The sequence below is a fragment of the Anabrus simplex genome, chromosome 9 (genome assembly GCF_040414725.1).
Source record: "Anabrus simplex isolate iqAnaSimp1 chromosome 9, ASM4041472v1, whole genome shotgun sequence".
NCBI classification, from domain to species: domain Eukaryota; kingdom Metazoa; phylum Arthropoda; class Insecta; order Orthoptera; family Tettigoniidae; genus Anabrus; species Anabrus simplex.
In genome coordinates, this window is record NC_090273.1 from 67,293,886 (window position 1) to 67,308,416 (window position 14,531).

Here is a 14,531-nt window from a genome sequence, read left to right on the forward strand (position 1 = left end):
GATTAGTGAAAGGGCATAGATTTGTCCTCCTGAGACTCTCTGCTATTATATCTCACGGCATGAACATGTTCAGAATATCTTATCTTCAAGTTGCGTCCAGTTTGCCCGAGATAGGCACTACCACAGTCATTGCACTGAAATCTATATACTCCTGATCTGAGATAAGGATTGGATTTATTTTAAGTGGCTGAATTATGTAACAACTCCGTATTCCTATTACACTACCCAGCATGATTTTTGTGGCAAAGCATCTGATACGTGATTTTAACTAAATAAGATCTCCTGATTTCAGAAATGTCATTGGTTCTATTGTATCACATCTGGTGGTAAAATAAATTTGTATTTTTTCTATTTTAAAATAAAAGACAGTCCTTTATGCACATGTGGAAATGAAGAACAAATAGTGGACCATTTGTTATTTAGATGTGTAAAGCTAGATAGAGAAAGACAAATGTTTAAGAACAATATGATAAAGAAATGTGGAAAATGGACATTCGACAAAGTGAAACTAATGGAACACTATACAAAAGAATTAACTTTATACTTAAATTCGATAGATTTAGACAAACTTTAGAAGATGATTACATGTTAGTGAAATGGGCATACTATAAATTAACGTAAGTTACTGTAAGTAATTTGGACAGGTTCTAGGATAATACAACAGAATATCAAATGTTAGTACATGGTAAATCCACAAAGTGAAACAAGATAATCATGAAAGACATTCGAAAAATAGCCCTAAATACTAAGAAATTTATGTACTCAATTTATGTCGTTATATTATGTAAAAGTTATGTTTACAGAGCATGTAGTATTACACTCATTGTAATGGAACATGGTGTTAAATAAATAAATATAAAAAAATAAAATAATATAAATGCACATTTCCTGGTCACTGTATATCTATGCTAGTAAACATTTTGTTTCACTGCCAGTTGCCTTTACATGACTACAAATCCCTCTTGATTGCCATACTTATCAGTTATCACCATAGGCTTTATGTTTTGGGATTCTGTACACACATGGGTACAATCGATTAGACAATGGCAAATGGCAACACATTTCATTGGGACAAGTTTTATTGAACATTATTAAAATACTCTTAAAAACTTGGAAATTTAATCCTTGTGATTTATCAAATATTTTATCAGTAAATTTGATGACCTTGCTCTGGTGAAAGTCTATTTTTGCTCTACACCATTCTGGTAGCCATGGTAGGATGCATGCCTTAAAATATTTTCATGTGGTCTTTCACACCTAGGAGGTACTGTCCTAGCCAATCCATGTCCTCTGGCAGCATTATTTTGATGCACTTTGTATGCTTTCCTCTTGCAAATATGCAAAAAGTTAGCCAAGTTCTTATAAAATTATTCATCGTATTTAGTCGTTCTGTTCATTGTTGAGCATCGTGACCTCATGAACTTTACCTTCTGCGAGTGGGGGCGGTAGAATAACACCCACGGTATCCCCTTTCTATCGTAAGAGGCAACTACAAGGGGCTCCTGGGGCTGTTAATTTGGTAGTGTGTGTTGGCGACCACAGGGCCCTTAGCTGAGTTCTGGCATTTCTTCCACTTACTTGTACCAGGCTCTTCACTTTCATCCACTTTATCTGACCTCCCTTGGTCAACTCTTGTTCTTTTCCGACCCTGACGGTATTAGGGCACTCGAGGCCTAGGGAGTCTTTTATTTTCACGCCCTTCATGGCCCTTGACTATCTTTGACCAATATCTCATTTTTTAAAGTGTCTGATCACTTCCATTTCCTTTTCTCTCAGATTAGTGTTGTATAGAGTATGGTTGCCTAGTTGTACTTCATCTCAAAACAATAATCACCACCTGATTAATATTATCATCTCTGTGCTACTCAAGTCCAGGAGAATGGGCACAGTCATCTGTCCTTTTTCTATCGCTAACTGAATATCATTTGTCTCTGCCACTAATGCTATGGTAGTATTATAGTTTGGTCTGAACCTTAATTGACATTTGTCATGTAAGTTGTAGCATCCGTTGCTTGTGAACAATTTTTTCCACTATTTTATCATCATCTTGCTAGTGAGTATAATGAGTCCATTGGCGCTGCCAATTATGAGTTCTTAGAAGGCTGAAGAGACCAATTCTAGAATCCTGAGTTATGTTGCAATGTTGGCACAACAGAACTGCCATAGCTTCTTGTTGTAGAACCTGTTGGTCATTTTTTTCTCTGAATTTCTATGATCTCTTTCATCAGACTCATGCTGTTGCTCAAAATGTTGTAGAACCTCATGACAATATGTTGCCACCTATTAGATATTAAAACGTCCTACTGCTCATGTTGTCCTCTTGGACTTCATTGCCCATGACAATAACATCACTTGCTTGGAAGACCCTCCTTGGGTGAGTGCAGAAGAATTCATCCATGGATCCCCTGCCTTATTGTACGAAGCAACCAGAAGAGAAACTGCCAGGGCTCTCAGCTTTGGAGCATGGATTGGCGGCCACAGCTCCCCTAGCTAACTCTCGTATTGTTACCACCTACTTTTGCCATGCTTTTTTGATTTCATCTTTCCTATCCAACTTCCCTGGTCAACTCTTGTTCTCTTTTAACCCTGACAGTATTAAGTTACTGGGGCTTACAGTCCTTCGTTTTTGGCCCTTCACAACCCTTCTCTTTCTTTTGCCCAAGTGTCAGAACTCTTCCATTTTCCCTCTCATTAATGTTGAGAAAGGATGGTTGCACAGTTCTACTTCCTCTTAAAACAATAATCATACCACTACCAACACTCTCTGGGTGGAGCTTGCCAGTCAGGTTCTGCTTAAGCCAACTATGTTTAGGGCACCTTCTCTAGCTCTTTTCTGCTCCTGATGAGCAGAATGGATACTAAATAGGACAGTTATTGTCCCTCTGATGATCCCTGTGCATGATATTCTTTTAATATGTAAAAGTTGGTGCACTAAAACAACCACATGGTGTCTGACAGATTCAGAGCCATAGTCTAGAGCAGGGATGGTGAACCTTTTCCAACTAGTGTGCCATTTTAACTCTGGTTTATTATTCTCATCTGTTGACTGTGCCAATTGTTGTTTTCCATTTCCATTATGGGATATCTACAACCTACAACCCCCCCGCAACTTCCTTTCAAATTCCCGATTATGTTTCATAATACGTTATTTATTCATTTATTGAGTCATTTATTTATTTATTTTAAATATTTGCATAATGGGTGCAATATATCTTGTAAATACTTCCTCCATTAGCTTCATTATCTTCCCATGTTGTAGTTTGTACGCTCAACAATTAAACTAATTTCTCCCTCATCACATTTCCATAAAAAAATCTAAAATAAAAAACAGCTATCCTTGTTTGTAAGGTCACATTCATGCTTTCATCAAAACATACTGCATATATGTGGGAGTTATCCAAATTAGCTTTCAACTGCTTCAAAACTTCTTCACTCATTTTTATTATTCTATCCTTGACAGCAGTTTAGCTGGCTGGGATTCCTTTAATCTTGTTAATTATTAGTTGTTTGTTAGGGAAGTTTTCAAATGATGTGTCGGACGTCAATAAGAAACTTTCTTTCAACAACTCACCGTCAGAAATCTGTTTCCCATGCATGCTGTACTATGCAGTGAGACAGATAGAAAAAGCCGCACTGATATTATTCCTGGGCCGGAGAGATGATACTAAAGAACTAGTTAGTTTGTGTAATGTTGGATATTTTGTGAAACGAACTCTCTTCTTTCTTCATTTGAAATGGAACAAACATTTGAATGACCAGTCTCAAAATTGCGCTTTACATTAAATATGGGGGATACAACTGTTTTCGAACACAAGCAACACATCTTTTTAACAGTCCGAATTCCCTTGGCCAGAGTTCTTGAAAAATACGGTCACCACCTATGTTAAGTTTCTGTTTTTTTCGGCACCAAAAATATATTTGCGATGTCCATATACAAAACCACCAGAAAACGACACTATCTCACTTGACTTTCGGACCTATCAGTGTAGCAGTGTTGCCATATTGCACGTCCAAATGGAACTAGTAATTTAGATTTTCGATATTTATTTCTTACACGTGAAACACTGTAAGATATGCACTGTCTGTAGCACGAGACGTATATATAAAATATTCTAGTAATTTAGATTTTCGATATTTATTTCTTACACGTGAAACACTGTAAGATATGCACTGTCTGTAGCACGAGACGTATATATAAAATATTATGTTCATGTGGCGTGCCACCAAAATCGTGTGACACGCGTGGCATAGGTTCGCCATCCCTGGTCTAGAGGGTAACTGGAGAATCTGAAGGCTTCTGCAGCCTTTGAGAACAAGAGGACATTACACATGCATAGGTTGTTTGCACTTTCATCAACATTATTGGTGTAGTTCAGCTTCTCCAGAACGCATTCTTTAATTTGAAGTTTGTTTCATTCACTCTTCATATAACTATAGGCAGTATGGTTCGTCCAGGATCTTGTAGCAGATCAGACCTGACTAATTCAAACTCAAGAAGACCTTGGTCATCTCTACTACCGAGTTTACCGTACTCAGCGACTTCTTCTCCGCCAAACCAATAACCAAGGACTTCATCATAACCCTGGTGGGGCGGTAGAATACCTCCACAATATTCCCTTCCTATTGTCAGTGTCAGCTGTTACTCATTTCAGTGTGTACAATTTCTCCTACTTACAGTCCACTTTCACTCAAAGTTGTTTATGCTTGAACTTCTGATGATGGAACAAGCCAATTCTAGTGTGAAATATGCATCCACACAGATTGTACTAGATGGATAGGGGAAGCTGGGCTGCATCTGATGGAAAATGTGTTTCTGTTGTTCAGACTCTTCATGCCAGTGACGTTCTGGCTCAAACAGCTCAATAGCAGTAGAGGTGGTTCAGCACCAAAGCCAGTGATCATTGGTAAATGTGTCCCAGATTTGAGGGTTGATAATGGTGACGTATGTGATTTGTTAAAACTGGTCTTAATAACATACCAAATGGCCACTGTGGGCTCTTGTGCCCGAGCAAAGTTCACCATACAGGAATTGGTGAGGAAGCCGGATATCGATCATATGGCAGACTTGTTCAGCGCATCTGAGCTGATGGCTAATGATACACTGTACACGAATGTGTTCTCCCATTTGATATTTAAGATAAAACAATGTTTCTCTTCATGAAAATGCTAAGTTTCTTGATGTCATAGCATTACAGGATCCAGGTTTCACATCCATACAGTAACACTGAGATTATGAAAAACCTACAACCTGTTTTCCAATCAGTGACCGGGTCAGGGATGGAATGAATGAAGCCCCTATCTTGCGGTGAGGATAGGAATAGTGCCGGCTGCCAAAACCTGACGCACTCCTCTGGGGCAATGATTAATGACTGACAGATGAAATTAAATGATAGTGGAGAGTGTTGCTGGAATGAAAGATGACAGGGAGAATTGGAGTACCCGGAGAAAAACCCGTCCTGCCTCTGCTTTGTCCAGCACAAATCTCACATGGAAAGACTGGGATTTGAACCACGGAACCCATTGGTGAGAGGACGACGCACTGCCGCCTGAGCCACGGAGGCTTACACTGAGATTATGACTGCTTTATTCACTATGAATTTGATAAGAACTGATAGGACTTTATTTATTCCTGAAAACCTGGTTTGGTAGTTCACCTAATGCCAAGTGGGCAGTACAGAGTGTTTTCCACATCCTCTCCCAAGATGCATCATTTAGATAAGATCTCCCTAGGTATATAAAATGCTTTGCCTGTTCTTGAGTCACACCTGAGACAGAGATATTGAACTCTGAAGGCTAGTCCCTGGGGCAGGGTGAGCAAGAATTTTGTTTTTTTGAGCATTGATAGTGGAGCCAAAGTAATCACTTCAAATGGTTGACTGACTGTTGCAGATCCTTAGGTGTAAGAGAAGGTGATGCAGTGGCGTTAGCATATTGCAGCGATGTGAACAAAGTCTTGTTAAGGTGAGACTTCCATCAGGGTAATATCTTAACTCGAAGCCTGCCAGTGTTGACAGATGATGTATTACAAAGCATAGCATAGCAGTTAGGAAACATTAAGCGGATTAAATAGCTAGAAGACAAAACATCATCATCATCATCATCATTGTTCAGTTCCAGTTTCCCAGGTACTGTTAATGAGCCTCTTCCATTTTTTCCTGTCCATATACAGCTTGTCCTGGGGAACATCATCCACAGTCCATTCCCTGGTAACTAGATCAACCTTGATAATGTTCATCCATTGGGTTTTAGGTCTTCCTGCAGGTCTTTTCTCTTCTACCTGTCTTTCCAAATTGATTCTGGTTGTTCTTGTAGGTTCCATCCTCATCACATGCCCGTACCAGCCTAGTCTGGATGTGCCGATTCGGTCTAATAGGGATGTCTTTATTCCGGCTTCTTTCCTCACCTCCTCATTTCTTAACTTATCCATCTTGGTCTTATAGATGGTGGATCTAAGAAATTTCATCTCTGATGCTTGCAGTCTTGATGAATCTCTTTTTGTGAGGGTGCATGCTTCAATACCATAGAAAAAACGTAGTAAATTAAAATATAGAGATCCACCTATTCAATACAAATTATGTGAGAATTTTTTAAATCATCACATTATTATTTATTCATTACATGGTACCAGGTTTGAGCATAGTAAATGCCATCATCAGCCAATAGGGAAATTTTACAAAGACAAATAAAGTGGATATAAACATAGTAGAATTGTTAAAATATACTAAATAGCTTAAAAATGGATATCCATATTAAAACAAGCACTGTTTTTTAACAAGTATAAATTTGTGTGGCATGTATCGACTGTTTTTCAACTTTTAAAACTTGAAAGTCATGTATTAAAAATTAACCATCTAAAACCAACGTTGAATGTTATAAATACTATGATATCAAGTTATTTGGTGAATATAGCACATTGAGGCTATGATTCAGTAGTAGTATAATATATATGAATGACAGAGTGTTCTTTTAAAGTCAATAGAAAAACTTGAATCATATGTAGCCCATGAATATTGTAGCCATATTTCGAAAGAAATAGTCTGTATAAAAATGACAGAGAATTCTTCTTTTTGTTCTTCAAGAAATATCAACTTGCATTAATTCTATATAGCACTGAATTCAAACTTCGTGAATGTGGTGTAATGACGTAGCTGGGAAAGTGGATCTCGTAGGTGCAGATATGTCATTACAGATGTTAAAATAAATGGTTCTTGGTCCAAAAAAAGAACCTATAAGATAGAATATTCTCAAGTTAAAGTTGTAAATAAAGAAATGGGGCAAGAAATTTTTTATATAAGTAGAAGATTCACCTCAGATGACAGGTTGTTAGATGTAGAGTTGACAGGGAACTAACCAGCTAAACATGCACGCAGCATAGTGGTAGAGAGGGAGGGAAGGGGCAAGGTGTATTAGGTTGGAGAAGGGGAGAACGAGGTAGCGGAGGACATGCAATCAGGTGGGTGTGGGGGGTGGTAGTGGTAACATGCAAGCGTATTGCGTCCTATCTGAAAAATTGATCGGTTTTTAGGTAATTTAATATTGTTTAATACTGTGATAAGCATGTCAAACAAAATTTTCGGTTAAAATCCCCAACCCGGCCGGGAATCGAACCCGGAACCCTCTGAACCGAAGGCCAGTACACTGACCGTTCAGCCAACGAGTTGGACAGCTTATTCAATATGGACTGATATAAAGCCAAAAATGGTTGAAGTTGTGAATTCTAAAGTGTTGTGATCTGAGCTCTCAGTGGCGAGATGGTGTGGAATGATGAATAAGTTTCAGTGGTGTTTTTAAAAGTAGGAGACACAATATGAAGGTGAAGTTGGAATTCAAGAAGATTAATTGGGGCAAATATTTGTATATAGGAAGACACGTTAGGGATTGGAATAATTTACCAAGGGAGATATTCAATAAATGTCCACATTCTTTGCAATTAATTAAGAAAAGTCTAGTAAACAACAGATAGAGAATCTGCCACGCAGATCAGTGGTTATTGATTGACTGATTGATTTTAGTTCATGCGTCATCACAGCTTAATTGCCACTGTATCTTGATGAAGACAATAAATTACTTATAGTGGAGTATCATTTCTCTTTTAGCAGGTTAGCAATCCTTATTTGCTAATTCGACGAGGTTGTTAAGATGATCTGACACTGCTAAGTAGCATCTTGGAAATTACAAGTCCAACTGAGCCCAAGTGGAATGACTGGGATGAGAAAAAAACCTGCATGCACGCACACACACACGTGGTTCTTCTTATTCCCTTTAATTCCAGGTGGAACACAGGGCCTCGACAAAATTTCTCCAGCTTGTTCTATCTGCCGCCAATGCTTTCACCTCCCTCCATGTCTTGTTAACTCCAGCAATCTCCCTGTCTATGTTTCTCTTCCAGATAATCCTCGATCTGCCTTGCTTGCGACTACCTTGTGGATTCTAGCTCAATGCCTGCCTTGTGATACTTTCTTGTGGTCTTCTCAGGGTGTGCCCAATCCATCTTCTTCTCATTATCTGTTCGTGTATGGGACTTTGACGTGTGGCCTCCCAAAGGTCTTTGTTTGAGGTGATCTTTGGGCACCATATTCTCATAATGTACCTCTAACAATGATTTACAGTATATATATTTTTTTGCTAGTGGCTTTACGTTACACTGACACAGATAGGTCTTATGGCAATGATAAACAATGATTTATAAAAGTCTGTAACCTTGTGGTAATGTCTTTGGTCACTTTCCAGGTCTCACCTCCATACAGTAACACAGACTTAACATTTGAGTGGAATATTCTTAGCTTCATTTTAATACAATTGTGAGGTGTTCTCCACATTGGTTGTAACTGTGCAAGAGCTCCTTTGGCTTTATTTATACGACTCACCACATCTCCATCCTGACTTACCATGCTTCCAAAGTAGCAAAATTCCTCTACCCTTTCTATATCCATTCCATCTAGAGTCAAGCTAGAATTGTTACGATGGTTTATGGCATTTCCTTAGTCTTTTTGTTATTAATCTTTAAGCCTAATTCTTTAGCTTCCATTTTTAAGTCATTCAGTTTGATTTCCATGTCCTGAAAACATTCTGCAAGAAGACAGAGATCATCCACATAATCCAGTTCTTCCAATCGGTTATTTAATCCCCACCAAATGCCGCGCTTTCTATTTGTTGCCTCTCTCAGCATACAATCCAGTGCCATGATAAACAAGATTGGTGACAGTAGACATCCTTGTCTTATTCCAGATTTTACAGCAAAAGGTTCAGGCAGCTTCCCTGTATGTTCTACTTGACAAGTATATCCATCATATATTGCCTGTGTAAGACGGACTATATTTTGTGGAATTCCGAACTTTTCCATAGCCTTCCACAGTTTCCTCCGGTTGACAGAATCAAAGGCCTTTTCAAAATCAATTAACAGTATATACAGAGATGTCTGATACTCAGCAAATTGTTCAATGATTAGCCTTAGTGTGTTAATCTGATCCACAGTAGACCGACCTTCTCTGAAACCTGCCTGTTCTTGACGTAGTATCCTGTCAACGGCTATGCTTATTCTGTTCAGTATGACTCTTGACCAGGGGCGGTTATTCAATGGAATGAAGGGAATGAGTCATTCCCTTAAAAAATATTACACAAAGACTCTCGAACTTATCTATACTGTCGATTGAGAAGACGTTACTAAAATTGAAGTCATCAAAGAATGAAGAAGAATTCTACAGCCTTGTCATAGAAGAATTCGTCAAGAAGGAGAGGCAGATTGAATTAACATTCAAATAGCACAAGATAATGTGAGTTATTATATTTATTTTATACATCTTCCTAGCTTATGATATGTGCTTCCCTTACTGTAAAAGTCACGCGCCACCACTGCTCTTGACATAACTTTTCCCGCATATGAGAGCAATGTTATTCCCCTCCAGTTATTGCAAACTGAGAGGTCACACTTCTTCAGTATCTTGATGAGGACACCCTTCTTCCATTCCTCAGGAAGATGTTCTTCGTTCCATATTAGTGTTAGAAGTGGCTCCATGATTTCCGCTGTTAAATCTGGATCTACCTTTAGGGCTTCTGGGATAATGTTACCTAGACCTGGTACTTTGCCACTCTTCATTTGTTTCACTACTTGTGCAATCTTTTGTTGTGTTGGTGGTTCTATCGAGATGTCTGGATCCTCCAAAATGACTTCAACTTCTTCAGTTCTTGATTCCTCACAAAGATTATTGAGTACTTCCATGAAGTGATGTCTCCAGCTTTCCAATTGTTGTGCCTCAGATGTCAAGGCTACTCCATTTGCATCTCTGACTGGTTTCTCCCTTGAAAAGTCCTCCTAGAAAGCTTTCTCGTAATGGCATATACTTCTTTGCTATTGCCGACTCTTGCTGCTTCTTCTGTTTGCACACACACATACGACCTAATAACCCAGACTGTTGCTGTTATTTTTTTAACTATGGCCTTAAAAGCCTTAATTGGAATAAATATTATTTTTTTACATTAATTATTGCATTGATGGGGTGAAAGTTCCTTATGGGGATCATTGTAAGTACCTATGTGTTAATATAAGGAAAGATCTTCTCTGGGCTTTTCACATAAACAGGATTGCAAATAAAGGGTAGGCCTACAGATCTCTGTACATGCTTTTGAGGGTATTTAAGGGTTGTAATAAGGATATAAAGGAGAGGGCATGTAAGTCTCTGGTAAGACCCCAGCTAGAACATCATTTACTTTAAAAATGTTAAGGAATTAAAATGGAGCATTACGACTTTATAAGATCACTATACATGGACATAATAAAGGAATAACATAAACAATAATTTATTTACCTGCAATTTGAGAACACTCCAGAGGGTGGTTCTACATTTTATTTAAAGCTGTATTATTTTAGTCATACATCTACATATAATGAACTATAAATATATATATTTTTACAAGAAATCAATTACATGACAGAGAAAAGAAAGGGGCATTCATGACAAATAGCACTCAACCAAAAGCATACAGATACTCAGAAGATAACATCTTGAGTTTCTTTAAAGCATTAGTCATCTGCATTTTAAAATTTTCTTTCAAACACGAATCATAGGAACTACTTCAGTACCATGTGTGCTGATTTGCCATTTGCTTCCTTGAGCGACACCAATGCCTCTCGGTTGCAATTTCTGAAGAAGACGAGAAAAACTAGTGGGGTGTTTTGAAGGAAGAAAATGCATCTTTCTGACATAAATGAAGTAAACTGAATTAGATGTAATACCATTCTCATACATTACAGTTTCCTCTACATTTCCCTCTTTCAATCCTACCTTGTCATGTTTTTTTCTTTTTTTTTCTCTCTCTTTTTGCTAGTGGTTTAGTTGCACTTCTACATCAAAGGCTTTTGGAAATGTAAGGATGGCGAAGAGCTAGGTTTGGGAAGTAGCAGCCATGGCCTTAATTGAGGCGATGAGCGCAATAGTGGCCCAACCCCTTGAGAATAAGTATGGAGATAATGGCGATTGAAAAATATCAGTAACCTGATCATTTTACAGGAACCCAAATAACGAAGGTACAGTTATGAAATTTGGATAGAAGATACAACACTGCATGTAGAGTTTGATGACTTTCGGATTTTATCAAATTAATTTATCATCGCATGGTAATTGTGGGTTGAGCCACTATTGCATGATCTAGATTTCCATCATAATCTCGGTACTGTGGGATAGGCCGTTGCTGCAGTAATGGAAAATGTCACGAATTCCTTTTCCTTTCCTCATAACTCCTTATTACATATATTTCATTACAAAATGAGATGACTACAGTGCGAATAAAGTACACTTTTTCTCAGATTGAAACAGTCTTACGTTCTTTGAATTATTATCTGCTGACAGGTGTGACATACTAAAAGACCCTGAAAACATTACACAACACTGTTGCACAAAATTTAATCATCACATTCATTATCCGCATTTCCAGACAGCATTCCAGTATCTGTAACTGCCTCACTGGATTGCAAGTTGTTATAGAAAGCATGCTGGCAGGGGGATATAAATGCCAAGAGGGACTGTAAGTCATTGTACTTGGATTGGTCAATTCTCCTACCCTGTGGGTATAACAAAGGTAGCTCTGGAGACTGGATATTATTAGGTCCTCTTTTCTGGAAACTGACATTATAAAAGGGACTAAAGTCTTGGTTTGAATACTTGTAGAACATTACATAAGGTTTGGTGCTTACAAAATGAATCCACTGTATTTTCAGCCATGGAACGTGATCCCTGTCTGCGTTAATTTTCCTATTGGTAGCATTACTTTCCAACAATTTCGTTGACTTAAAATCATCTTGTGTCATTTTGATTATTTTGAAGGGTTGCCTTTTCCTGGCATGTTCAATTACAGTTATCCAGTCATCTGGGACAAAAAGATTGTCATGAAAACATTTTGCCTTTTCGATTAATTGCTAGCTAGATATGAATGGCCTGAAACAAGGAATTTGTGGTGTATTTCTATCACGATGAAGTTATTGGATGTAACTATGTAGTTACATATCAAAGCCATCTTAAAACTTCAGTTTTGACCTCCACATTGATCGCTGTACATGATTAATTTAGTAGTTTTTACAAGTATTTTGATATAATGCACTACACAGGATCCTATTTCCTGCAGTCCACGAGATGCTTGTGAATTGTTCCAGACATACATAAATGCTTCATTATTATTGAGATTATGGATACCAAAACAGTACGTCCACAACTGTCTCTTATAGTATGCTTTTCCTGCAGTGACAACTGGAGTTGGAAGGGTCTTCATCAGGTCAAATGCAATGACTGTCACATCATTCTCGGAAGTACCCTTCACTACATCATCCTTCATTGCAGTCCTTGCTGCCTCAGCTTTCCTCAAATGAAGGCTACTTTCTTGTTGAATCACGTGTAGTGCATCGCTATATGCTGTCTTCTTACGAACTGCAAATTCATCACACTTCCTGCACGTGTCTTTTAATGGAGGATGAAAGGAGATATTGAAATTCTTATTAAATGTTTGGCAAAAAATGTACGAAGAAAGTAGATCATCACAACTTTTTATATACAGGTTATAAATAATTGTTGTATTCAGGACAAGTACAAGGTACTTCTTACGTGGGCTCTTGTGCCTTGAGTAGTGAGAGAGATAAGTAGGAAATTGAGATATTAATTACTTTACCTTGTCAAGTCGTTCATCTGACATTCTGCCAGGGCAACGCTTCTTACCGCACTTGTCTTTAGGAGGTGTAGTATCATCCGATGTTCGACCTAAAGCCTGTGTAATCCTGCTGAAAGAAACTCCTAGTGTCTCTTAAAAGAATATTTTACATACCTTGACCTCCTCCTTATTAGCATTTGCGAGGTGGTAAATTTGTGTATTTTCACGTTTGTGCGAGTCCGATTTTGTATTAACCCTTTGCTTCTGGCACACTGTAATAAGGCCATACAAATAATTTGTTTGTAAATTGTAGTCTTCCAATGCATAAAATGAATTAAATATTTTGCGCCTCTGCATTTGAGAAACCAACATGTGATATTTTAAGTTGCAGTGACATTCAAACTCTTTGAATATCTTCTCCATAGCTGCCTCTGTGGATCAGTGGTAGAGTGTCGGCCTCCGGATCCCAAGACAGCGGGTTCAAACCCGGCAGAAAGGGCGGAAAAAAGTCCATTCGACACTCCATGTTGTACGATGTCAGCATGTAAAAGATCTCTGGTGACACATTTGGTGTTTACCCGACAAAATTCATTAAATCTCAACCATAGACGCCCAAGAGAGTTTCGGTTTACTCAATCTGCCATCTAGTGGACCTGGAGTAAAACGGAACGTCAAAATTGACGCGCAGACAGCCAGATGGCGTCAAAATGAAATGTCTGCACACGGTAGCTGAGGTCATACGATTATTATTATTAATATCTTCTCTATAATAAGTTTTCGCCTAGCAGAAACATACGACTTTCCAGAGTTTCAAAGTCTTTTTCTGATACTGTGTTTCCAACCTTCCTCATTTCTAACTCTCTTTCTACCTCTACACTGTTCTTCACATTCATTACTGTTGCCGTCCCACTAGTACTTAGTTCGTTGCACTGTGCTTCAGGTTCACTATCAGGAACTGTAATATTTCTATGGATCATTTTCCCTATGCGCCGTATTTCATTCGCAGAATCATGCCTGTCTCCACTGTCAGAAGGCGAATATGACGACCGCATATCTTCCAGTTCATCTATTTCTAAATTAGATGACTCATCTAGAAGGGAAAAACACCCCCTGTGGGTGGGGGACGCAGATGAAGAATACACCCACGGTATCCCCTGCCTGTCGTAAGAGGCGACCAAGGGATGATCAAATTAGAACCATGAAACTACTTGTGATTAGTACCACCACGTGGGGAACACCATGGGTTGCTTTTACTTGTGCGTAGTACCACTATGTTGGGTATCAAATAGGTTTGTGATTAGTAGCAAACGACAGTGTGATGGCTTTTACACTACCTGTGATTAGTAGCACTATATGAGTGACACCATGGGATGAGGGAACCCATGGTTCCGGCTTGC